At 46.1% G+C, this 25,671-nt stretch overlaps 1 protein-coding gene across 14 annotated transcripts in view; it reads right to left on the reverse strand.

The window, feature by feature from the left end:
- Positions 1 to 25,671, reverse strand: part of LOC100060161 (protein FAM156A/FAM156B) — a 72,650-nt gene that overhangs the window by 14,255 nt on the left and 32,724 nt on the right. For 7 of the 14 annotated variants that reach the window (XR_011434642.1, XR_011434645.1, XM_070257078.1 and 4 more), the window contains exon 2: positions 10,573 to 10,672. The exons of 2 other annotated variants lie outside the window; for them this stretch is intronic. The gene's annotated coding sequence lies outside the window, so the exon portion shown is untranslated. Of the gene's footprint in view, positions 1 to 1,024; positions 1,213 to 3,122; positions 3,250 to 10,572; positions 10,673 to 25,671 lie in introns of those variants that run through there. 5 more of the 14 variants (XR_011434644.1, XR_011434643.1, XM_070257083.1 and 2 more) reach the window with 4 other exon arrangements.

Genomic DNA, 25,671 nt, shown 5'->3' on the forward strand with positions numbered 1-25,671 from the left:
CCATGCTCCCAGCCCTGTGCAAAGCCAAGGAAAAATGAGTCTGAGTTGCAGCGATGCAAACCACACAGGTTAATAAAAGAGATTCTCCAGCACCTGGTACACAGGTGTCCTATATTTTTGGTGCCTACACAGAAAACCTCCATCCTACTGACTCTAGAACGAAGGAGATGCTTTTCAGAGCAGTGTCATTACAAAAGAACATTTAAATCAGTAACAACCGCTGATGCCCTCTTCTGAGTGCAAAAGAGGAAAGGAAGAGACCCATGAAACGTGGTTCTTTCGTTAGGGATCTTACAGTGTGGTGGGCCAGAGGACATATAAAGAGAAAGCAGTGGGAGTACAAGGGAGGGCAGAGGGGAAGGGTAAAGAGGAGGAGTGGCCACAGTAAGCAAGAGGGACACAAGGAGAACAGTCTCCTGCTGCGAGTGACAGAGGACACGTGGACCCACCCAAGGGCACTGAGCAGCGGGTTCACATCGTCCATTCTGCTGATGGAAGCCAGAGTGACATCTACACCTCTCACCCACGAAATAAGATAACCTGGCCGTCCAGGTTGGATTCCTCCAACCAATATTTACCAAGGGCCCACCTGTTCATCAGTCCCTTCAGCGAATTACCCAGTGCAGCCCCAACCTTGCACAGACCTAATCCTGAGCAAGTAAAAGACTGTCCAAGATACAATATAAAGGGGAAAAATGTGAGGAATACTCGGACACTAGGCACTCGGGACGGAGTGGGGAGAGAAGACATGATGCCCCTTGCCCCCTTGAACGAACAGAAATTTGAGCAGAGAATTTTCTGTGTTTGCTTATTTACAACATGTTATTTCCAGGTGAGAAACAGCTGGCACAACGGTAGCTATACACTAGGAAGGGAAAAAGTGGGTGTTACACTGGCACATTAAGGTTCTGGACGGTGGGGGATACAAGACACAAACAGCCGCTGGATTGAAAATTGATCTGAGAGATTTGCTCTGCCCACTCATTAGGATATATTGCTTCCAATAAACAAATCGACAGCATACCAACAGCTACACTGCTCTGTGTGCATCGCTGGTTGTCACCATCACTCACAGGATAAACGTGTTCGGAGCACCTGCTAGGCACCAGGCTCCAGGATCCATGCTTTGGTAGACTTTGTGCGCACGGGATGCCGTGCAGGATAACAGTCCTCAGAGAAGAGCTCACAGTCTGGTGGGCAGGCCGCCATGCTGAAGACAAGACGAAACAAGCGTGATGAGGGCCGAGGCAGATGTGGGCGGAACACAGAAGAGAGCCCCGTAACCCAGATGGTCAGGAATGGCTTCTCCTGGGGGTGGTGTGATACATAATATCATTGTCCCCATTTGCAGATGAGGTAACTGAGGATCAGAGAGGGTAAGCAACTCACTCAAGGTCACACAGCTAGGTAGTGGTGGTGACCATTTTTCACTTAGCTCTGTTAAAATACAAAATTCTCTACACTATTCATTACACCAATCTCTCCCTGCTAATACTGTCACCTGTTTTAACTCGCATTCGCCACCTTATACATACTCTTGGCTCTCCTTACCCCTTAAATACTTAAATGATATGCTGATTCAAATGACCACAGTTTAGATGTCCTTTTAGCACATCGGGCTTCTTCACTTTATAAATGTTCCTTGCCAGGCACGTTGGCCTTGCCTAAACTGAACATTTCTCTTGAGTTTGTATTGCATCCACGTGCTGGGGAAAGAAAACGGATCACTGCGACTTTAAGTTTTAACTTACCTATTTCATGCAATCGCAAGCACAGTTTTAAATGTAGTCAACATCCAACTAAAAACAGTAGAACCCGTGCTTCCCTAAACCAACCAGTCACAAAACGTTTTAGGGAATACCAAGGCGTTCCAGGTAAGAGACCCTGCCCTTAGGATAGGGAGCTGCCGAAAATCTACTCCTTAAAATATGGAAATCCTGAGCCAGCCCTGATGGCCTAGTGGTTCAAGTTCAGAGCGCTCTGCTTTGGTGGCCCGGTTCGCTCCTGGCGCCCAGCCACACCACCCGGCGGTCAGTAGCCATGCTGTGGCTGCGGCAGTGGCTCACATGGAAGGACTTACCAACCAGAATATACAGCTAGGTACTGGGGCTTCGGGGAGGGGGAAAAAAAAGAGAGGAAGATTGGCAACAGATGTTAGCTCAGGGCGAATCTTTCGCAGCAAAAAAGAAAAAAGGAAATCCTTTCTTTTTTTATCCTTTCTCTCTGTTGCTGGTTACCCTGAAAGGCTCAGGGACACAAGGTCATTCACTTTTCCATTTTTGACAAAACAAACAAGTAAAACAGCCCTGACACATATACACACCCCCAACCCCCAAATGTACGCAGTAGGAATATGTCAATGTAAGGAAACTGTATTGGAAATGTAAATAGAATTCTGTGACTAGTTATAGAAACAAATTTCTGATCACAGGAGAGGTCTGTTGCCCTGGATGGGCTGTACTCCAGTAAACTGGACGACCAAAGATACCATCCTTCTCTAAATAGTATACACTGCAGCTTGTAGAGCCATCTGATAAAAATTGTCTAAACAATTGCATATCAATGCAGGAACTACAGAGCCTATTAAAAAAGCACGTCTATTCCTATGTCACATCATGACCTCTCTCATACACCTCCTAGAAAGAGTTTCTCTGATGGTTTCAATACGGGAAATGTAGGTTTCCTAGAAAACACTTCAATTATTTTGCCTAACTCTGTGGGGCGGGAGGTGAGGTAGGGAGGGAGGTGATGCCAAGGAAACAGACTATTTCTGAACCCGTTGAACACTGACTCTAGCCCAATTATATCCCGGGGGTGGGGCGGTGGGCGTCCAACGATGCCCGTAGAAAGCGTCAATATCTTCCTTCTCCGCTTAAAAATGGCAACCCTCAACTAGAGAAGGAGAAATACGCCACACAAATTGTCAAACCGCCGTTCTGATACCGAAGCGATAGGGCGTCTGAGAAAAACAACGGTTCCTTTGGAAAGTACACCTCCCCCTCGGCCAAAGAGAAGGATTCTGGTCCCGTGACAACAACGCGCCCCGGGACTGTTCTAGGGCGATCACCCCTCTCTCTGTCTGTGTGTCCGTCTCTGTCTCTGGGGCTGTCGGGCTCACGCACGTTCTTTTGCGGATCAGGTTCCCGCCGTCCAGTAGCCAGTGCGCTGCCTCCCATCCTCAGCCCAGGAGAAGAAGCGCGGTCCCCGGGAATAGAAGGGTTAAGACCACCGAGAGGAGAAATCCTCCCGACGTCCTAGGGTGGCTGCCCTGCCCCCCCCCCCCCCCCCCCCATCCCGGAGGGTCTGGCGGCTGCGCCTGACGTCACAGGGATGGGACTCTAAAGAGGAGCCAAGTCCTCTGACCCCAGCCTCCCACGGGCTGCAGTGGGCGGGGAGGGACCCAGGAGTGGCCTGAGGGAGAGTGGGTTCCTCTCCGTGGGCGGCCGGGGGAACCCGCGACAGAAAACCCGCTCGGAGGAGAGAAGGGTTGAGCCCGCCCATCCTGGCCGCGCAGCTGAGCGGTGTCCCAGGAGCGCAGGGACGGGACGGGTCGGGAGGGATGCTTCTTGAGAACGCAGGAAGTTACCCGGCGGTGGAGGTGACTTCACTGACGACGACGCACGTGGGTGCTGAGCTGGGGGAATGGAAGGAGGGGCTTCTCCCGTGACAGCCTGGGTACTCCTGTACCTGGGTACTTGGGAGTGCACACGGGAGGAGAAGCACCTGTTACCGATTTGTTTTCTTACCCACCGTTTTTGCACATCATCACACTGGGAAAGACAGAAACCAATCTAGTAAAGAGACGGACTTCATTCAGGCTGTCGCGATCGGGAGCGCACCCCAGATCTGAAGATCAGACTGTCACAGTTGGGTGGTTTTGCCTTTCACTTCACAAGAATGAGCAGACCCGTTATAGGGGGGAGATTCACAGTGTGGGATCGTTTCTGCATTCAGGGCAAGTCTCCTTCAGCTGAACAGATGTTTATCTCTGCTGTCTAGCTAGTTTCAGGAGGACTGACTTCTAATCTCAGTTATCATTCATGAGACAAAGAACAGGGCGTTGGAGGGTCTCTTATCTGGCCCTTCAGCAAAGGAGAAAGGTCTGTGTTTGGCCTTGTCGCAGGTATACCAGGAGTCATCCGCGGGTCTTACGGGAAGTAGGACAAAGAGTGGACAGCAGGCCTTCTCTGAGTCCTAAGAGGAAGGGTGGTCCTTTGGGGTAAGCCATTTCCAGAACACAAAAGCCTGCAGAGACTTCTTTACCGCGGTTTGTGTTCAGGGCTGGGGTGAAGTTCAACATTGTCAACACGGTAAAAATGAGCAAGGCATCTTTCATGCTTGTCCAAGCACGTACATGGGTAAGTAGAGAGATTCCCTTCTTACCCTGGAAGTAATCGACACTCCGGGAGCACATTATAGTTTTCAAAAGGTAATATTATCATGATCTAAGTGAAGGAAGCAAAACTGAGTCATTATCCCAGAATATGCTCACCGTCCTCATCTTACAAATGAGGAAACTGACCACAGAGGTTAAGTAACCTGCCCAAAGTCACACAAGGACTAAGTGGTGGAGCCTTGACTCAAACCTAGGTATCTGTGGCTTCATCACCTCCCTGCTATTCAGCCATCCACTGACAGTTTCCAGATCCACATATCCGGTTCAATCCTCTCTCCTAGACTACAGACCTCCTGAGCCAACTGACAGGCCCATAGGCAGACTGCGGTTAACAAGTGCTAGACAACCTCCAGGACGCTGGAGATGACACCACAGAAAAGTGTTAGAGAAACTCAGTCTCAAAGGCCCTACCCCCAACCCTCTGGGGGGAGTGAGGGGCTACAGGAGGAAGACTGGAGGGTCTGCAGGGGGGCTGTTTCTCTGAGAGACAGGCTGATGGGCTATCATACCGCACACGTGTGATGATCAACACTGATTACTTTGAATGTTTTTTTCTTTTAATGTTGGCAACACATGCTGCCTGGTGAAAATACACAGAGCACATATGGAAAACCAAGAGGGTAGATGGATTAGCATGTTACCGGGGCAAGGTCCACCGCCCGATGCACACCGAAGCCAACACCATGGCACCAACTTTTGAGAAAAGAAAAGGCTTTATTGCAGGGCCAACCAGCAAGGAGACGGGCAGCAAGGCTCTCAAATCTCTCTCCCCGATCCAAGGTTCGGGGCAAAATTTAAGGAATTAGGAGCTACTGAGCTGCAGCTGGGCCCACATAAGCTGATTGGCTAGTCTCAAATCAGTCCATCAAGCTACCGGGGCTGCTGGAAACCAGATTTTTCCTTATTGAAGGCCGGGGTCATCCTGGGGCTACGGATTCCCACCTGGCAAGGTTTGATTAATCGATTACCTGTTTTAAGGAAGCAAAGCTAGTTGAAGCTGGTCAATGTCTTATGTGCTGTTTCAAGTAGAGAGATTTCCATTTTACCTAGGGAGTACCTGATAGTAAACCAGCACTCTGCTGTATCAAAGGAGAACGTTCTCCTAGACTAAATGAAGAAAACAGAAATTAGTCATTTTTCCTAATTATTAGTAGCACTGTCCTATCACAGATGAGGCATCTTAGGCCCAGAGAGGTTAGGTCAGCTCCCCCAAGTCACTCAGGTCAACAACTGTTTGAGGCCCACAGGCAAGGAATACCCAACATGCCCAAACTGAATCCATCCACCCCCACTCCCCACACCTCTGCACCCCCTCTGGCGTTGCCTAACTCAGTGAAAGGCAGCCTTCTACCCAGCTGCTTAGGCCAGAGATCCTCAAAGCCATCTTTGATTGCTGCCTCTCTCACCCCTCCCACCTCATCATCAAGCCCAGCCAATTAGACCTCCTAAGTCTTTCTAAAAGAAGATGTGGACACTTCTCTTCATCACTACAGTTCCCTAGTCCAGGTCACCCTCATCTCTCTCCTTGACAACCACCACCAATCTTGGCCCTTTCCTCAAGTTCTCTTTTCCACTGCCTGAGGGACCTTTCTTAAATCCTAATCTGGTCATGTCACCCCTGCTCAAAACTCTGCAGGGGCTGCCTGCTGCTCTTAGGATAACGTCCAGCCTCCTGCCCCCAAATGCCTCATCTTCAGCAGACCCCTACCTCTGCTCCACGCCCCACTTGATATTCCAGCCAACCAAAACCTCTTTCTGTTCCTCAAGTGGCCAGTGCGCTCGTGCTTGTACTCGTCCTTCTCCTCTCCCTCTCTCCCTCCCCCTCCCTCTCCCTCTCCTTCTCTCCCTCTCTCTCCGCCCCCCCCCCCCACCCCCGAGTTCCACAATCTCACGTGTGCTGTTCCCTCTATCTGGCATGCACTTCCTCCCTCCTCATCTGCCTGATTCCTACTTCTGTTCAGGTGTCAGGTTAAGCACAGCAATTTCCATTTTACCTTAGGGAGTACCTGGATGTAGAGGCACAGTTAGATTTTCTATTTTTACTCAATAGAAAGTGATGGAGATTTCATTATAGATTCCCCAGACAGACAAACATTTTCCTCCGGTTCACAGTGAGCTAAGTGGAAGTGCACTATGATGACAGAGTTTTTCTGGGAAAGGCTTCCTCGCTAAGAATAGCATACACGCGGCAAAGATCTCCCCTTATTTCATATGGGCCCATTGTTGTGTCTGAATTTGGAGTTTGAAACTGTGGCCACAATTTTCACACCCTGAAGGGATCCAGGCTGAGGACCTACCTCACAGGGAGGAGGGATAAGCCGAAACATGGAAAGAATCTGCCACTTGGTGGTGTCATTGACCCCATAACAGTAAATTAAACAGGCCTTGAACTGCCCTACCTGTGGACTTGGATTTGAGGAGAGAATTTTTCACTGTAAGGTACAGTCTGAGTTTTCTGTTAGGACAAGAGAATGTATACGAACTGGTCCTCCCTTTGCAAAGGGTTTGATTTACTAGTCCCTGTGGTCATCAGGGAGGCAAGGATCAGCTGCCTGCTCACTATGGGGGACCCTCCAGGGGAATCTGACAATGCCTTCATGCCACCCCTTAGAGGTCCTCACTAGATGCCATCAGCCCCTGGAGGAAACTATGTCAGTTCCTATAAAGTCCCGTGGAGAGCGCCAACCCACTGCTGATTCTGCCTGCTACAGACTCAACTGTGAGGATTAACTTCATTCACTGCAACTCCTCTGAGCAGAGCACACCTAAGTACAAAGTGAAGGGTGCACCTTGGACATGTGAACAATGAAAGAGCAAAGATGGAAATGGCACCAGTCCGATCACCACCACCGTAACCCCCAACCCCACCCAGAACCCCAGGGGCCCTGGCATGCTTCCCTCACACTGATGTGTCCCCTAACACAGGGCACAGTGTGAATAGCTCTTCCTGGAGCCCAGCTGCTGAGGGGCCAACGTGTGCCGGGCATATACAGTTTTATTTCCCAAAGACCCAGAGAGGTAAGTATCAGACCCCGCCTTCTCTAGACATGGAAACAAGCTGAAAGAGGTTAGGTCGCTGATGCAGTAAAGGGTGGATCTGGGAATCACACCCCCGTTCTGCCCGACTCCAAAGCCAGTCTTCTTTGCATTCACGACGACACACTTGGCTTGTGTTTCAGTTGCTGAGATGCAGATATTGTTCCATGATTGGAGAGTCACCATTGTCCCAACACCACGTCCAGCTGTGAAACGCAGGAACCCAGCAAGGCAAAGACTCTCTGTGTCTGCCCTCAAAGGAGCTGCCCTGAAGCCAACAGACCTGGAGTGCCTTGGCATGAAAGGCCTGCCTCAGAGTTAACAGCCAAACAGGACTTTAACTTCCAGGGTTTCCCTGTGGGAAGGCGCTTTGCCATATTCGAGAGACTTTTACAATGAATCCCTATCCCCAAATTATGTCCTCACCAGTCTCACTATATTTACCAGATATTAAGAACCGAGAGGCAAGCAGAGGAAGTGTTTTTAGTGGCCGCGTCACAGCTCCGGAGATGACCAAACTCCAGCTGTGGTTTGGAGCCCAACAGGCCGAGAATTGAAATCTGGCTCTACCTGTGTTGATCTCTCTGTTCTTCAGGTTGCTTGTCTGTAAAATGTGGATAATCCAAGTGCCTACCTCAGAAGCCTTCCCTCCCGTGAGAAGTCTGTCCTGACCAAACTCACACAAACACCCTCAGGGAGGGGTAAGATGCCCTCCCTCTGTGTTCCTAGGGTACCATGATTTAAATCCTGCCATTGCCCTTCTCACGCTGCTACACGTGGCGGTCATCTGCTTGCAGGTTACATCCCTGTATCCGCAAACTGTGTCCTGTAGGCTGGGACGCAGTGTCCAGTTGGTGATTAGAAGATGTTTTCTGATGGATGAAGGAGCCTGACCAAAGGTCAATAAAGGGTAGCCATTACTGTATCAGTTATTTCGGTGTTAGAAATAACACAGGAGAACAAAGTCAAAAGGACCTCTCTGTAGCCAGATTCTCTTCCCTTTGGGAGGAGGAGGATTGCGTCTTTCATACCATCCCTAATTCCAGAAACTCCTAATAAAAGAGGCTGCAACGTTCATTAAACATGTGTGGGTCACTCTGTTGCCCCATCAGCCACAGTTCTGGCCTCACAGTGGAACTTGGGTCAAGATCCTTGGAGCACCAGTCAGTCTGCTGAATGTTTCCCAAGTACCAAGTGGCTGGTAGTGCACATAGTAGGCCCCACAACGATCTGTCCAATAGGTGGACTGTTGAATGAATTCAGGCTGCTAGTTAAGTATGTGATGCTGTGCCTCGAGAACAGATATCCGTGGAGACAGGGACATGAGCACATGGATGAAGGGCGTGTCAGTCCAAACTCAAACCCGCCTCTTCTCTGACTGCTCTTCCCCCATGTCCCTCCTCTGCGTCACTCTACAGCCTCGCACAGGCTTGTCACTCAGCACCGACGACCTTTTCGGTCCAGCGGACTGAGCAGAACTTACGCAGCCCAGCGGGATCTAGTCCCTGTCACCCTCGGTTCTCCCCGCCTTCCGTTCAGCTCTCCCTCCTTGCCCCCAGTTTCCCTGGCCTCCTGGCAGTGTCTGCACCAAGTCTGGCAGCCTCTGCCTGTGACACTTTTTCCCAACTGTTCCCTCTGTCTGGAAAGTCCTGACCCCAGACATCTGCTTGGATGACTCCTCTCCCTCTTCATGTCTTTGTAGAGATGTCACCTCCTCAGTGAAGCCTACCCTGGTCGCTCTGGTCAGTATTCCCACTTGCCTCCCAAATTCCCGATCCCATTACCATGATCTAAATTTTTTTTTCTTTTTAATGACAGAACCATCACCTTCTAACACACTTCACAATTTACTCAGTTGTTGGTGAGGGTTTACTGTCTGCCACCTACCCCTTCCCCTCCAGGGAGTGTAAAGTCCCGGGCAGGGATTTCTGTCAGTTGGGCCATCACGTATCCCAGCACTTGGAGTAGTGCCTGCACGCAGAAAACCCTCGATGAATATTTGTTGCCTGAAGCAAGAGGTCTGCCTCCCCTCCTAGACTGTGAGATCCTTGAGGGTCTGTTCTTCTTCCCCTTGGGACAGGACCCTCCCTCCACGCAGGGACAGGTCTTCAAGACACAGCTGCTTCAGTTTCAGCCACACCTGCTGCCCGGCAGCTCTGTGATCTGGGACACAGGGGCCGCCTGGCTTTATTTCAAACCCCAAACACTTAACTTTAAAGGAACTTAGATATATTCAAGGTTTTGCTTTTACTTTGTAGCCTTGCTTATTCCTTGACATGCTCGTTTTTAAGAAAATTGTTGCTGTTCATGAACCACTTAGAAGTTCAAAATTTGCGATCAATTCAGTTGCGTCAGTGTGAAATGCTTCAATCTCAGTGTGTGTAGTATTTCTTTTCCTCTTTTCTTATTCTCACTTGTCAACCTTTTCTTTCTGTTTCAAAAACAAGAGGGAAGTTTACCCCTGCCAGCATCCTGGTGACTTGCTCCCAATGTGTTCAATGATTTACTGCCAGACACCCAACTGTGCGATGATTTCCATTACTGTTACACACAGGAGAGGCTCACAGGCATTCGTTTAACAAGGTTTTACAGAAACAACAATCAAATAATTCATAACATTGACCTTTGAGAACTCCCCTTTGGCATTCTGGAATTAGAGAAAATGTTAGGAAAAGTTAGAAATGCCATGACGTCTTCCTCTGGGCGGGTGACCTGCCCTTTCCCTGCCCCACCCAGGCCAGAAGACTTCCCCAGACTTCACACCGTCAGAGAACTGAGCAGAGGGGCTGTGCCACAGAGCAGGGCTCAGACGCAGGAAGGCGAGTTTCAGAAAAGCGGACTTGTCAACGACAAGGAAGTTTTCCCAGCACTGGGTAGGCAGTGGTGCTCTTGTCTGACAGTTTTGCCGCGGAGGCGTTGCTGCTTTGCAGATTTGGGAATACACGAAGATGAAGAGAGGGGTGGCTTTACATCAGACAGAGGTTGTATTAGAAAATGGCCCTTAGGAGGGAGGGCAACACTTCCTGCTCTGTTGAAATCCGCCTGAAACGCTTGCCCTAGTGGTTGAAGAGAAACTCACCTCCGCCTGACATGTGATCCCACAGTGCGTAATTTACGGAATATCAAGGAAATTTACAAACCTGTCTGTCTTCTAGCCAGGTTGTCAGTTTTCAGAAAAGGAACAAAGAATTTTCTCCCCTGGAATCCTCACCTCCTGGTGCAGAATGGATTGTGTGGTTCCTGAGGAAATAACAGGATTAAACCATGGGTGTCTCAGAGATGGAGATAAAATTCTGGAGGATGTTTACTCTTTCTGCAACCCAACACACATTTATATTAAGCAATATGTGCACAAGACTCCAACGCCCCAACTGAGTCATCTCAGGCCCACACTCTCCCCCCGGCCGGAGATGGAATTTGCCTGGATCCCTTCCCCTCCCCCAGCCCTGAATTCTGCTTTCAGAAGATGTGTGCCATTTGGGGAAGGGGCTGAGGTACAGTTTGTACAACCTCATCATGGAAAGGTCAAGTTAAGGTTTGGAAAGATGATCCAAAAAGCTCGACTCTCCTACCACCCATCCAGGGCATAGGGGATCCAGGCTTTCAAATGTACAGTCAGAAAGCTGCAAAATGAATGCATCCAGCTTTATTTTATGGGCATCGGGCCTGAGAGGAGACAGATGACATCAGAGGACAAGATGGGCAGCTCCCATCCATCGTGAGAGAGGAGTTCCCCACACTGTGTCTTTTGTCTGGGGGACAGAATAAACTCCTCCTCACAATGGGATTCCCACAAATGGGACCGAGGGGAACCCTGTGACCTTCAGGTGACAGGGTGGTGAGAACCCAACCCGAGTGGAGGGTCTGAAGGAAGCCGACCACATATACTCCATGGTCCAGACAAGGAAGCCGGGTTGTTGGGAGCTGGAGTGGATGAATTCACAGACAGCCAACTTGGATCAATCTCTCCCTGTCTTTCTGGACAGTTGTCAGACTGAAACCTCGGGGGGAGGTCACAAACACCTCACGTCTGAACTTTGGTATGTGACAAAGTCTCTCCATGGGGATATAAATGCCCAAATGGCTCGGGGGGTTCAAACTGGGACACAGAACCAAAGACAGACCAGACCTCGCTCTGGGACCCGGATCTCCACCAGCTCTGAAGCATCAGACGCTGGACACAGACTCCCAAATACCTCAAGGACCTCACACTATGGCTCACAAACCCCACAATACCTCAACGACACACTAAACCCAGATACAGACCCAGGAAAGAGCAGCTAGGAGACCTCACTGCACTGGACACCCCCCCCCCCACCCCCCAAACAATCCACAGAACTCAAACTCCTAGAAACTCAGTAAATGAGGCCAGAGACACAGAATCAGCTCAGAGACGACAAATTCTAAAACACAGGCCCGCATGATTTTAGCAACTTCATAACCTATGAGACAGAAACACAACAGCTCACAGACCTCACACCCTGCACACAGAAGCCACACCATCACAGAGCTCACACCCTCGGATGCAGACATGCAAACAGCTCAGAGCGCTGGTACAGTGAACACAGAGAGCTCGCTCACAATGTTACGTGCAGCCAACATCTAAGAGACCTCAGAGCGTGGTGCACCAAATCCCACCCGCCCAAGGTTCATAACCCGAGACACAGTCGACCCCTCGAAATTCCAGCAACCTTAATCCCTGGTACGCAGACTTATAACCAGGTCAGAGATGTCACACTCAGGATGCAGAACCCTCACAGGGTCAGAAACCTCCCACCTTGTGTCAAATAACCTTTGTGATCTCACAGCGTAGGGTATGAATCCCCGAGGAACTCAAATGCGTCACATCCTCGACCCAGGAGAGCTCAAACCCTAGTTCCTGAAATACAGAATGGGCACAACCCCGTTACCTCACACTGTGGACACAGCACGTAAAACAGATCAGATACCTCACACACTGGAAGAGAGACCCCTAAACAGCCCAGAGGGCTCTCACCCTGGACACATAATTCCCCACAGCTCAGAGATCTCACGTCCTGGACGTCGACCCTCACATAGCTCAGACGCCTCGAATCCTGGACACGGGCGCTGAAACAGCTCAGAGAAATGACATCTTGCTTCTGACACCCAAAAAGTCACCCCACACAGGACACATGTCAGTTAGAGCCCCAGTGAGGTCTCACCGAGCCCCATGAGTGAGACTCAAAGAAACAGACACAGAGAGAGACAGAATGAGAGAATTACAGACAGCCTTTCTGGAAAACCACTGTCTCTGTGGAGTTAGTCCCTACCGCAGGACCCCCATCCAGCCACCTGGAGAACCTCCTCTTCTCTTCCAGGGGAAGGAAGACCCCAGATTCTGCCTTCATTGGCCGTTTCTGGACAACGATTCAGCTGCACCGAGCCTAGGCCACAACCAGGAGGGAAGGACCCCGGCTCTGTCCCCTGGCCTGACACACAGTGGAGCCCTCCACCCACCAAAACGGGATACCTCCTGGGTTTGGAGGGTTCATGCCGTCCTTGGGGCGACCCCCACTGCCCCTAAGGCCCCGTGCCGTCTCCCTGCTGAGGAGCTGCTGCCTCAGTGTAGGGAGTGGAATCTGTGGGAAAGGTGGAACCGGAGGGCAATCCTCTGCTGCTGAGGGCAGGGTTGGAGGCCACTGGGGGCCGGGCCCCGCGGAGCCTCATGGACTGCTTGGCTGACATCCAATTCGCCCTGAACACACTGCTTCAGCCTCCTCAGCAAGTGGACCAAGGGGGCACTGCAGCCACCTGGTTTTCCCTCAGCCCGCCTCAGCCCGGAACAAGGACACCTTCAGCCAGCAGATCCTTTGCAAGCCAGTGAACAAGAGTGAGGGAAGGAGACGGTGAAGAGGTTCACACTGCTGTGCTGGGAGGCTACATGCCACAGACCACATACCTGACCACTGAGAGGCGCCCCAGTCCCACCCACCCCTCCATCCACCTTGTCATTTCCCCATCCCCAAAGAGGAAACCTGTCCCCTCAGTGCCGAATTCTGCTTTAAGGGGGAAGGGGGCGTGAGGGTCTCTACATTTGCTGTGGGGCTTTGTGCCAGTTGTGAGGCACATATATTACCCTGCCTCTATCCTCCAACAGGAGACCAGCACCAGGGCAGGGCTATTTGCTCATGGGCAAAAACAGCTGCAAGGCTGTGGAATTCGGGGACTGGCGCTGATATGGGCCTGGCTGATGTGTCCTCCTGGGGACACACGCAGTGGCCCATCTCTGACGCCCTGGCGGAATTTTATCCCCCAAGACAACAGGAACCCAGTCGTACATTTCCAGCCTTTCCGGCAGAGCTCTGAATACAGTCAGGGCTCAATGAACGCCTAATAAGAAGTTCACTGACTTGAGAAACCACCTATCTCCTACTCGCCCACCTTCACTCAAACATCTTCCTGTCTCAAATCTGCCTAAAATCCCATGAGTCAAGCATTCACTTCTTTGGGATGAGCAAGTCACCTCCCATTTCCCTGGAGACTATATCATGAGCCCTCTGGGAACTGTCTCTGCCCATCCAGGACCTACAGGTAGTCTGGTGGACACAGAACAGGACACTGGAGAAGGGTTTTCTCAGTATGGTGTGAAGTGTTATTCAGCTCTGAAGTCAATATAGTGGGATCCAATAAGCACTGTTAAAAAGGGAACAGACAGGGCCAGCCCTGAGGGCCTAGTGGTTAAAGTTCAGCGCAGTCTGATTCGGCAGCCCAGGTTCGTTTCCCGGACGTGGAACCACAGCACTCATCTGTCAGTAGCCATGCTGTGGCGGCGGCTCACATAGAAGAACTCGAAGGACTTATAACTAGAATATACAACTATGTACTGGGGCTTTGGGGAGAAAAAAGAAAAAGAGAGGAAGACGGGCAACAGGTGTTAGCTCAGGGCGGCTCTTTCCCAACAACAACAACAACAACAACAAAGAATAAGCATCCACACACACACACAAAACTCAAAAAACGAAAAGAACAGAAAAGAAACCAGTCTCCAATTCTCTGCTCTACTTTCCTTCTGTCTTTGCGTTAAGAAAAAAAAAGAAAAAAAGGGAACGGATAGATCGACTACAAGACAGAATAGAAGCAGCCAGTGATTCCACTGACCTGGTAGCATCTTCAGCCTCTTTCGCTGGTGAGCGGGCTGAGGTTCCTGGGCAGGATTCCAAACCCTCTACTTCCACCATTCAAGCCGCACCCCTGCACCTTAAACTCCCTGAGTAGGACACTCCCTCTCTCAGCCAATGGGAGTTCTCTTCCCTGGAAGATCCTGAGTAGGCAGTCCCATCTAGACCCATCAGCTCTAGTGTCGTCCTTAATGTCTGCCCTGCTCACCCATCAGGGAACCATTCGCTTGCTCCACTGTGGTCTTCCTGGGCCCTACTTGATTTGAATCTGTAGAGCTGGTGGGCTGGGGCCAGAAATGGGATGATGGTGACCTCAGGAGAGGTGGAGGCCTCTCCCTCAGAGTGGACGTGTGGAGTCCCTGCATGGTGGTGAGCCCCCCTGCACCTTACACACAATGGGTGGTTTTGGAATACAAGACCCCCCTTTCCACTGGTAGCTCCCAGAGCAGACCGCTCCATCTGGGTCTCTCAGTGGTACCTTCCAGTAGAGGAAAGTAACACCCACCACTCATCATTCAACATCTCCCCCTTCCCCATCACCCACACTCTGGTAATTTGCCCAGAAAGGGTTGTTTCGTGCCTATTTCCAAGGGGTGATTCCAGCCCCAGCTTCCTGCCCCCCCACCCCCCCACCAAATACATCTACATGGGCAGTGGATTGCTCCATCTCAGTCTCATTTCCCCTGAAATCCCCACGTGGATCGTTCCAGTTGCAGACTCCAAGATCTTGTAGACAGCCTTGGGATAGAGTCCAGCCTCCTGCCTAAAGCCTCCACCCTATGAATGGTGCTGAGGATGCCGGCAAAGGGGCACTGGTTCCCTTGCCCCACTGAGGGAAGCGTCAATTGGTAAAACAACTTTGCAGGGCTCTGTGGCAGCATCTACCGAAATTCAAATTCTACCTCGTCCCCACCCAGCAGAATTTCAGCTTCACGAAAAGAGGGACGTGTGTCGATCTTATTCTACGATGTCTTGCCAGCATCTGGAACGGTACCAGGTACACAAGTAGGTACCCAAGAGACGTTTGTTTAGCCAAAGAATTCTTTGATCCAGCAACTCCACTGCTACGAATGTGTCTTAAAGAAACATTCACACACGCACAGAGCTGTGTGTACAATGATAATGGCAAATTTCTGGGGGAAAGAAACCTCTAAATGTCCATTAATAATCAATGACCATTGGAAGGGTAAACGAGAGATGAAGTATTCATATTATACCACGGAGCACCCGCTGGCCTTGAAACAGAATGAGGGGAGACAGTTTGTACTGGCCAGAGAGGTTTTCTTTCTTTTAATGACGAGTAACAAGTAAGAAATACTCACACTCACCCAGTGTCTGTGTGTGTGTGTGTGTGTGTGTGTGTGTGCACGTGACGTTTGTAAATGCAGAAAACGGGGACAAGAAGGGAACACCTAATCCGACTACAGTGGTCACCTCTGAGGATCAAACTGAGGGAGGCAAGATTTGGACAGCTTATTACGTCTTTTGGTGTAGCCTACTGTATCGCCAAAAATGTCCAAAAATCTATCCAAAAGTGCACGCTTGCCTTTTTAAAAGTTTTTTTATTTTATTGAGCTGTAATTCATGTACCGTAAAATTCACTCTTTCAATGAAGTTGTATAATTCAGTGGTTTTTACTATATTCACAAGGTTGTGCAACCATCGCCAATATATAATTCCAGAATAAACCCTGTACCATTAGCCGTCCCTCCTCAGTCTCCCCTCCCAACAGCCCTTGACATTCACTAACTTGCTGTCTGTCTCTACGCATTTGTCCATTATGGACATTTCATATAAATAGAATCCTACACCAGGTGGTCTTTTGTGTCTGGCTCCTTTCACTCAGCATAATGTTTTCAAGATTCATCCACGTTGTAGCATGTATCAATCAGTACTCTATTCTTTTTATAGCTGAACCACATTCCGTTATATGGGTACACCACCACATTTGATATTCTATTCATTAGTTGGTTGGCATTTGGGATGCCTGCACTCTTCGACTATTATGATTAATGCTGCTAGGGACACTGGTATACAAGTTTTTCTGTGAACTTATGTTTTCACTTGTCTTGGATATATACCTAGGAGTGGGAGAGCTGGGTCACACGGCAACCCTAGGTTTCACTTTGAGGAACTGCCAAACTGTTCTCCACAGCAGCTGTACTGTTTTCCATTCCCACCAGCAGTGTATGAGGATTTAAATTTTTCCACATCTTCCTCAACACTTGTTATTTTCATTTCTTAAGTTACATCCAGACTAGTGGGTATGAAGTGGTAATGCACTGTGGTTTCAGTTTTTATTTCCCTAATGACTAATTTTATTTTATTTTTTTTTGCTGAGGAAGATTAGCCCTGAGCTAACTAACATCTGTTGCCAATCTTCCTCTTTTTCTTTTCTTTTTGGTGTTTTTTTTTTTTTTTTTTTTTGCTTGAGGAAGATTAGCCCCGAGCTAACACCTGTGCCAATCTTCCTCCACTTTATATGTGGGTCGTTGCCACAGCATAGCTGACGAGTGGTGTAGGTCTGCGCCCAGCATCTGAACCCGCGAACCCGGGCTGCCGAAGTGGAGCGTGCCGAACTTCACCACCACACCACGGGGCTGGCCCCACCTAACAACTAATATTTTTGAGCATCTTTCCACGCGCTTCTCGGAGATTTGTATATCTTTTTAATAGAAAGGACTATTCGAATGCTTAGCGCATCTTTTAATTGGGTTATTTGTCTTTTTATTGTTAGGTTGTAAGAGTTCTTTTTACATTCTTGATACTGGACCCTTATCAGATACATGATTTACAAATATTTTCTGCCGTTCTTTGGTCTGTTCTTTTCAATTCCTTATGGTGTTCTTTAGAGCACGTTTTAAACATTTTTTATGAAGTCATTTTAATCTAATTTTTCATTTATTACCTGTGCTTTTGGCATGATATGTAGGAATCCACGGCCTAACCCAAAGTCACAAAGATTTACTCCTATGCTCTCTTACAGGAGTTTTATAGTTTTAGCTCATTTACATTTGGATTTTGATCCAGTTTTGACTTAATTTTCGTCTGTGGTATGAGGTCTGAATACAAATTCAATCTTTTGCATGTGGATATCCAGTCGTCCCAACACCATTTGCTAAAAAGACTGTTCTGTTCCCAACCAACTGTCTTGGCACTGGTGTCAAAAATTAATTCACCACAGACGTACGGGGTTTATTTCTGGACTCTCAATTCTATTCCATTGATCTGTATGTCTATCCTTACATTTAGCACAACATTGTCTTGATGCGTGGAGCTTTGAAATAATGTTTGCAGTCGGACTGTGTGAGCCCTCCAACTTTGGTTGTCTTCTGCAAGACTGTTTAAGCTGGAACTTCCATATGAATTTTATGATCAGCCTCTCAACTTCTAAAAAACTGCAGGTAGAATACTGACAGGGATTGCACTGAATGTTTGGATCAATTGGGGGAAATCTGCCATCTTAACAATATTAAGTCTTCCAATCCATGAACACAGGATGTCCTTCCATTTATTTAAGTTTTCTTTAATTTCTTTCAACTGTGTTTTGTCATTTTCAGTGTACAACTCCTGCACCTCGTTGGTTAAATTAATTCCCAAGTACATTATTCTTTTGATTCTATAGTACTGGAATTATTTTCTTCATTACTTATTAGGATTTCTCACTAGTAGTGTACAGAAATACAACTGACTTTTGTATAATGATTTTATAACTTGCAACCCGAATCTGAAGTCTATGTTGTACTGAAAATAATTACAGCAACCACACAACGGAAGCGCAGCTCAGCTACTGAAAAGACTGTAGATGACTTGAGCAACACTACCAAAAAACTTGACCTCGTTGATATTTACAGAACAAGGATAGCAGAATACACATTCTTCCAAAGTGCACGTGTAAGTGAGCACGAGTGACGCCATCTTGGTACACTTAATGGCCCCAGCCCCTCCTCCGTGTGATTACTCGCTGCTCTGGACGTACTCTAAAAAAGTTCACATGCTCTCCTGACTTATGGCCTCTGCTTACGTATGTACTCCCTGATACCTTGATAAATTAAAACTCTGTTCTATGAGTTTCTCTCCAGGAACAGGCTGACCACAGGCAGGAAACACACCTACAAGGTATCCATCACAGCTGACAGAAGAATGGAACAAGGTGATGCCTGGAGCCCGTCATGCCTGGAGACCAACATCCCTGGACCCCCTCCTCACTGCCCATTTTCCCTATATAACTGCCTCAAAATTCTGTAATCCCTGGAGATGGGATTTTGAGACACTAGTCACCCGTGATCTGCCGGCTAATCTAATCTAAATAAACTTCCTTTCCCATCTCTAACCTGTTGTGATTAATTGGCTCAGATGTGGCTGGCGAGCAGAGTGAGCCCATTGTTCAGTATCATACATACGACGTTCACCAAGATAGACCACATGCTGCACCATATGGTAAATCTCAACAGCTTCTAAAGGACTGAAATCATACAAACCAGGTTCTCTGACCACAAGGAATTAAAACTGAAATCAGTTGGAACAAAATATCTGGAAAAATCACAAAGTATTTTGAAATTAAATGACATTTCTAAATAATGCAGGGATCAAAGAAGAAATTGCAAGGAGAATTAGAAAATGAAAACACGGCACATAAAAATGTGTGAGGTGAAGCTAAAGCAGTGCATAGATGGATATTTGTATCAGGAAACGCTTATATTAGAAAAGAAGAATGGTCTCAAATCAGTGATCCAAGCTCCCACCTTAAGAAACCAGAAAAACAAAATCAGCTTGAACCCAGGGGACGCAGAAGGAAAAGAAAAAACAACAGTGATGATCTGAACAGCAATCTATTCAATAGAAATCAAAAAACTTGATAGAAAGAAATCAATGAAACTAAGAGCTGGTTCCCTGACAAGATCAGTAAATTTATCAGATTTAGCCAGACTGATAAAAATGAATGAGGTGGGTGTGACACAGATTACCAATATCAGTAACGAGCTGGAGGGGACATCAATACAGATGCTTCAGACACTAACTGGATGATAAGAGAACACTGTTAAATACATCAGCCAAATAAATTTGAGACTTAGATGAAATGGGAATACTCCTTGAAAGACACTACCTAGCAAACCTCAGTCAAGAAGAGATAACATGAATAGCTCTGTGTCTATCAAAGAGAGTGAACTCAACAAAAACAAACAAATAAACAGACAAAACAAAACAAAAACCCTTCCCTCCAACAAAACTCAAGGCTCAAGCAGCTTCACTGGTAAGTTCGGTCAAACACGTATGGGAGAAATAATGCCGGTGCTACAAACTCTTCCAGGTAATTGGAGAAGAAGTCATACTTCCTGAAACGTCTTACAGAGCTAGCAACACGCTGATATCAAAACTAGACAAAAACATTTTAAGGAAATAAAATGACAGACCAATATCACTCATGAACATAGACACAATAATCCAAAATAAAATATTAGCTGTTTGAAACTAGGAATATATAAAAAAGATAAAACATAATCCATAGCCAAATGGGGTTTACTCCATGGCTTCAAGACTGGTTGAACATTTGAAAATCAGTCACTGCGACTCACCATAATAACAGACTAAAAGACTAAAGGAAATATGAGCGTCTCAACAGATGTATATAAAGCATTTGATAAAATTCAACATGGTAAAACCTCTCAGCCAAGCAGAAATAGAGAGGGATTTCTGTCTTAGTCCTTTTGGGCCGATATAACAGAAATACCATGAACTGGGTGGATTGTAAGACAAGACAAACTTATTTCTCACACTTCTGGAGTTCTCACACTTCTGGAGGCCGGGAAGCCGAAGATCAAGGTGCCGGCAGATTTGGTGTCTAGCGAGACCCCCCTTCCTGCTTCATAGACTGTCGACCTCTGTGTCCTCAGGGGGCCGGAGGGGCAAGGGAGCTCTCTGGAGTGTCTCTCTCTCTTTTTTTTTTCTTTTATTTTTTAAACATCTCCTCTTTTGACGTTTATTTATTGCCTGATTTTTTTTTTAATTAAGGTTATGAAAGTTAACATCCTTGTGAAATTACAGTTGTACATCATTATTAGTCATGTTGTAGGTACACCACTTCACCCCTAGTGCCCTCCCCCCACCCCCCTTTCCCCTGGCAACTACCGATCAGTTCTCTCTGTCCATATGTTAACTACCACCAATGAGTGGAGTCATACAGAGTTCGTCTTTCTCTGTCTGGCTTATTTCACTCAACATAATACCCTCAAGGTCTATCCATGTTGTTGTGAATGGGACGACTTTGTCCCTTTTTATGGCTGAGTGGGATTCCATTGTATATATATACCACATCTTCTTTATCTAATCATCAGTTGCTGGGCACTTAGGTTGGTTCCATGACTTGGCTATTGTGAATAATGCTGCGATGAACATAGGGGTGCATGGAACGTTTGGAATTGCTGATTTCAGGTTCTCAGGATAGATGCCCAGTAGTGGGATGGCTGGGTCATAAGGTATTTCTATTCTTAACTTTTTGAGGAATCTCCATACTGTTTTCCATAGTGGCTGCACCAGTTTGCATTCCCACCAACAGTGTATGAGGGTTCCCTTTTCTCCACAGCCTCTCCAACATTTGTCACTCTTGGTTTTGGATATTTTTGCCATTCTAACAGGTGTAAGGTGATATCTTAGTGTAGTCTTGATTTGCATTTCCCTGATGATTAGTGATGATGAGCATCTTTTCATGTGTCTATTGGCCATCCGTATATCTTCTTTGGAGAAATGTCTGTTCATGTCCCCTGCCCATTTTGTGATTGGGTTGTTTGATTTTTTTATTGTTGAGTTGTGTGAGTTCTTCGTATAGTATGGAGATTAACCCTTTGTTGGATAAATAACTTGTGAATATTTTTTCTCAATTAGTGGGCTGTTTTTTTTGTTTCAATCCTGTTTTCCCTTGCCTTGAAGAAGCTCTTTACCCTGATGAAGTCCCATTTGTTTATTCTTTCTATTGTTTCCCTCATGTGAGGGGTTATGGTGTCCGAAAAGATTCTTTTGAAGCTGATGTCAAAGAGTGTACTGCCGATATTCTCTTCTAGGAGACTTATTGTTTCAGGCCTAATCTTTAGGTCTTTGATCCAAACTTTTGAGTTTATTTTAGTGAATGGTGAAAAAGAATGGTTGATTTTCATTCTTTTACATGTGGCTGTCCAGTTTTCCCAGCACCATTTGTTGAAGAGACTTTCTTTCCTCCATTGTAGGCCCTCAGCTCCTTTGTCAAAGATTAGCTGTCCATAGATGTGTGGTTTTATTTCTGGGCTTTCAATTCTGTTCCACTGATCTGTGCATCTGCTTTTGTACCAGTACCATGCTGTTTTGATTACCGTTGCTTTGTAGTATGTTTTGAAGTCAGGGGTTGTGATGCCTCCGGCTTTGTTCTTCTTTCTCAGGATTGCTTAGCAATTCGGGGTCTTTTGTTGCCCCATATGAATTTTAGGATTCTTTGTTCAATTTCTGTAAAGAATGTCATTGGGATTCTGATTGGGATAGCGTTGAATCTGCAGATTGCTTTAGGTAGTATGGACATTTTAACTATGTTTATTCTTCCAATCCACGTACATGGAATGTCTTTCCATCTCTTTATGTCGTCGTCGATTTCTTTCAAGAAGGTCTTGTAGTTTTCGTTGTATAGATCTTTCACTTCCTTGGTTAAATTTATCCCAAGGTATTTTATTCTTTTTGTTGCGATCGTGAATGGGATTGAGTTCTTGAGATCTTTTTCTGTTAGTTCATTGTTAGCATATAGAAATGCTGATTTCTGTATGTTGATTTTATACCCTGCAACTTTGCTGTAGCTGTTGATTGTTTCTAACAGTTTTTCTATGGATTCTTTGGGGTTTTCTATATATAAGATCATGTCGTCTGCAAACAGCGAGAGTTTTACTTCTTCGTTGCCTGTTTGGATTCCTTTTATTTCTTTCTCATGCCGAATTGCTCTGGCCAGAACCTCCAGTACTATGTTGAATAAGAGTGGTGAAAGTGGGCACTCTTGTCTTGTTCCTGTTCTGAGAGGGCTGGGTTTCAGTTTTCGTCCGTTGAGTATGATGTTGGCTGTGGGTCTGTCATATATGGCCTTTATTATGTTGAGGTACTTTCTTTCTACACCTATTTTCTTGAGGATTTTTATCATAAATGGATGTTGGATCTTGTCGAATGCTTTCTCTGCATCTATTGAGATGATCATGTGGTTTTTGTTTCTCATTTTCTTAATGTAGTGAATCACGTTGATTCACTTGCAGATGCTGAACCATCCCTGTGTCCCTGATATAAATCCCACTTGATCATGGTGTATAATCTTTTTGATATTTTGCTGTATTCAGTTTGCCAAAATTTTGTTGAGGACTTTTGCATCTATGTTCATCAGTGATATTGGCCTGTAGTTTTCCTTCTTTGTGTTGTCCTTGTCAGGTTTGAGGATCAGGGTGGTCTCGGCTTCATAGAAAGTATTAGGGAGTGCGCCATCTTCCTCTATTTTCTGGAATAGTTTGAGAAGGATAGGTATTAAATCTTCTTTGAATGTTTGGTAGAATTCTCCAGAGAAGCCGTCTGGTCCTGGACTCTTATTTTGGGGGAGGTTTTTGATTACTGTTTCTATTTCTTTACCTCTGATTGGTCTATTCAGGTTCTCTATTTCTTCCTGATTCAGTTTGGGTAGGTTGTATGAGTCTAGGAATTTATCCATTTCTTCTAGGTTGTTCAATTTGTTGGCATACAGTTTTTCATAGTATTCTCTTATGATCCTTTGTATTTCTTTGGTATCTGTTGTGATTTCTCCTCTCTCGTTTCTAATTTTATTTATTTGAGACTTCTCTCTTTTTTTTTAGTGAGTCTGGCTAAGGGTTTGTCGATTTTGTTAATTTTTTCGAAGAACCAACTCTTTGTTTCATTGATCCTTTCTATTGTCTTTTTTCATTTCAATATCATTTATTTCTGCTCTAATTTTTATCATTTCCCTCCTTCTACTGACTTTGGGCTTTGTTTGTTCTTCTTTTTCTAATTCCATTAGGTGTTGTTTGAGGTTGTTTATGTAAGATTTTTCTTGCTTATTGAGGTGAGCCTGTATTGCGATGAATTTCCCTCTTAGGACTGCCTTTGCTGCGTCCCAAATCATTTGGTACGGTGTGTTTTCATTTTCATTTGTGTCCAGATAATATTTGATTTCTTCTTTAATTTCTTCAATAATCCACTGTTTGTTCAGTAGCATGTTGTTTAGTCTCCACATTTTTGGCCCTTTCCCCGCTTTATTCTTGTAGTTGATTTCTAGTTTCATAGCATTATGTTCAGAAAAAATGCTTGATATTATTTCAACCCTCTTGAACTTACTGATGCTTGCTTTGTTTCCCAAGATATGGTCTATCCTTGAGAATGTTCTATGCGCGCTTGAGAAGAACGTGTAACCTGCTGTTTTTGGAGGAAGTGTCCTATATATATATCTACTAGGTCCATCTGATCTAATTTTTCATTTAATTCTATAATTTCCTTGTTGATTTTCTGTCTGGATGATCTGTCCATTGGTGTTAATGGGGTGTTGAGGTCCCCTACTATTATTGTATTGCTGTTGATGTCTCCTTTTAGTTTTGTTAATAGTTTCTTTACGAATTTTGGTGCTCCTGTGTTAGGTGCGTATATATTTATAAGTGTTATGTCATCTTGGTGGAGTGTCCCTTTCATCATTATATACTGCCCCTCTTTGTCTTTCTTTATCTGTTTCGCTTTGAAGTCTACTTTGTCGGATATAAGTATGGCAACACCTGCTTTCTTTTGTTCATTATTAGCTTGGAGTATTGTCTTCCATCCCTTCACTCTGAGTCTGTGTTTGTCTTTGGGGCTGAGGTGTGTTTCCTGGAGGCAGCATATTGTTGGATCTTGTTCTTTGATCCATCCTGCCACTCTGTGCCTTTTGATTAGAGAGTTCAATCCATTCACGTTTAGAGTGATTATTGAAACGTGGGGGCCTACTCTTGCCATTTTATCACTTGTTTTCCGGTTCTTTTGCATTTTGTCCTGATGGAGAGCTGTTACTTTGTGTTATGGTCCTTCTGCTTATCTCCTTTGTTTGTTCTGGATTTTGTAACCCCTTTCCTTTTTTTGATTTTTCAGGAATGAGGTTCTTCCTGAGCATTTCTTCAAGAGGAGGTTTTGTGGCGATGAACTCCCTTAACTTTTGTTTATCTGGGAAAGCTTTTATTTCTCCATTGTATTTGAAGGATATTTTCGATGGGTAGAGTACTCTTGGCTGCACGTTTTTGTCCTTCAGAGTTTTGAATATTTCATTCCAATCTCTTCTAGCCTGTAAGGTCTCTCCTGAGAAATCTGCTGATAGCCTTATGGGGTTTCCTTTGTAAGTTATTTTCTTCTGCCTGGCTGCCCTTAGTATTTTCTCTTTGTCGTTCACTTTTGCTGGTTTCACTACTATATGCCTTGGGGTTGGTCTTCTTGCATTAATAAAGTTTGGAGATCTGTTGGCTTCTGTCACATGAAGTTCCATCTCTCTTCCCAAGTTTGGAAAGTTCTCAGCTATTATTTCTTTGAACAGGCCTTCTGCCCCCTTCTCCTTCTCTTCTCCCTCTGGGATACCTATAATCCTTATGTTGCATCTCCTAATTGAGTCGGATAATTCTCGGAGAGTTTCTTCATTTCTTTTTAGTCTTAGTTCTCTCTCCTCCTCTGTCTGCAGCATTTCTATATTCCTATCCTCCAAATTGCTAATTCTGTCCTCCATATTATCGACCCTACAGTTCAGAGAGTCCAGATTTTTCTTAATCTCCTCCATTGTGTTCTTCATCTCCAGTATTTCTAATTGGTTCTTCTTTAGAGTGTCAAGCTCTTTTGTGACATAGCTCCTGAACTCATTGAGTTGTCTATCTGAATTCTCTTTCAGCTCGTTGAGTCTTTTCATAATGGCAGTTTTGAAATCATCGTCATTTAGGTTATAGATTTCATTGTCTTTGGGATTGTTTTCTGGGTGCTTATCATTTTCCTTCTGTTCTGGGGATTTAATATATTTTTTCATGCTGCTTGATGGCGTGGATTTGTGCCTCCGCAGAGAGATAGAGTTTAGCCGCTGCTTCCACTTGTTGC

Source organism: Equus caballus, chromosome X (genome assembly GCF_041296265.1).
Source record: "Equus caballus isolate H_3958 breed thoroughbred chromosome X, TB-T2T, whole genome shotgun sequence".
Taxonomy (NCBI): domain Eukaryota; kingdom Metazoa; phylum Chordata; class Mammalia; order Perissodactyla; family Equidae; genus Equus; species Equus caballus.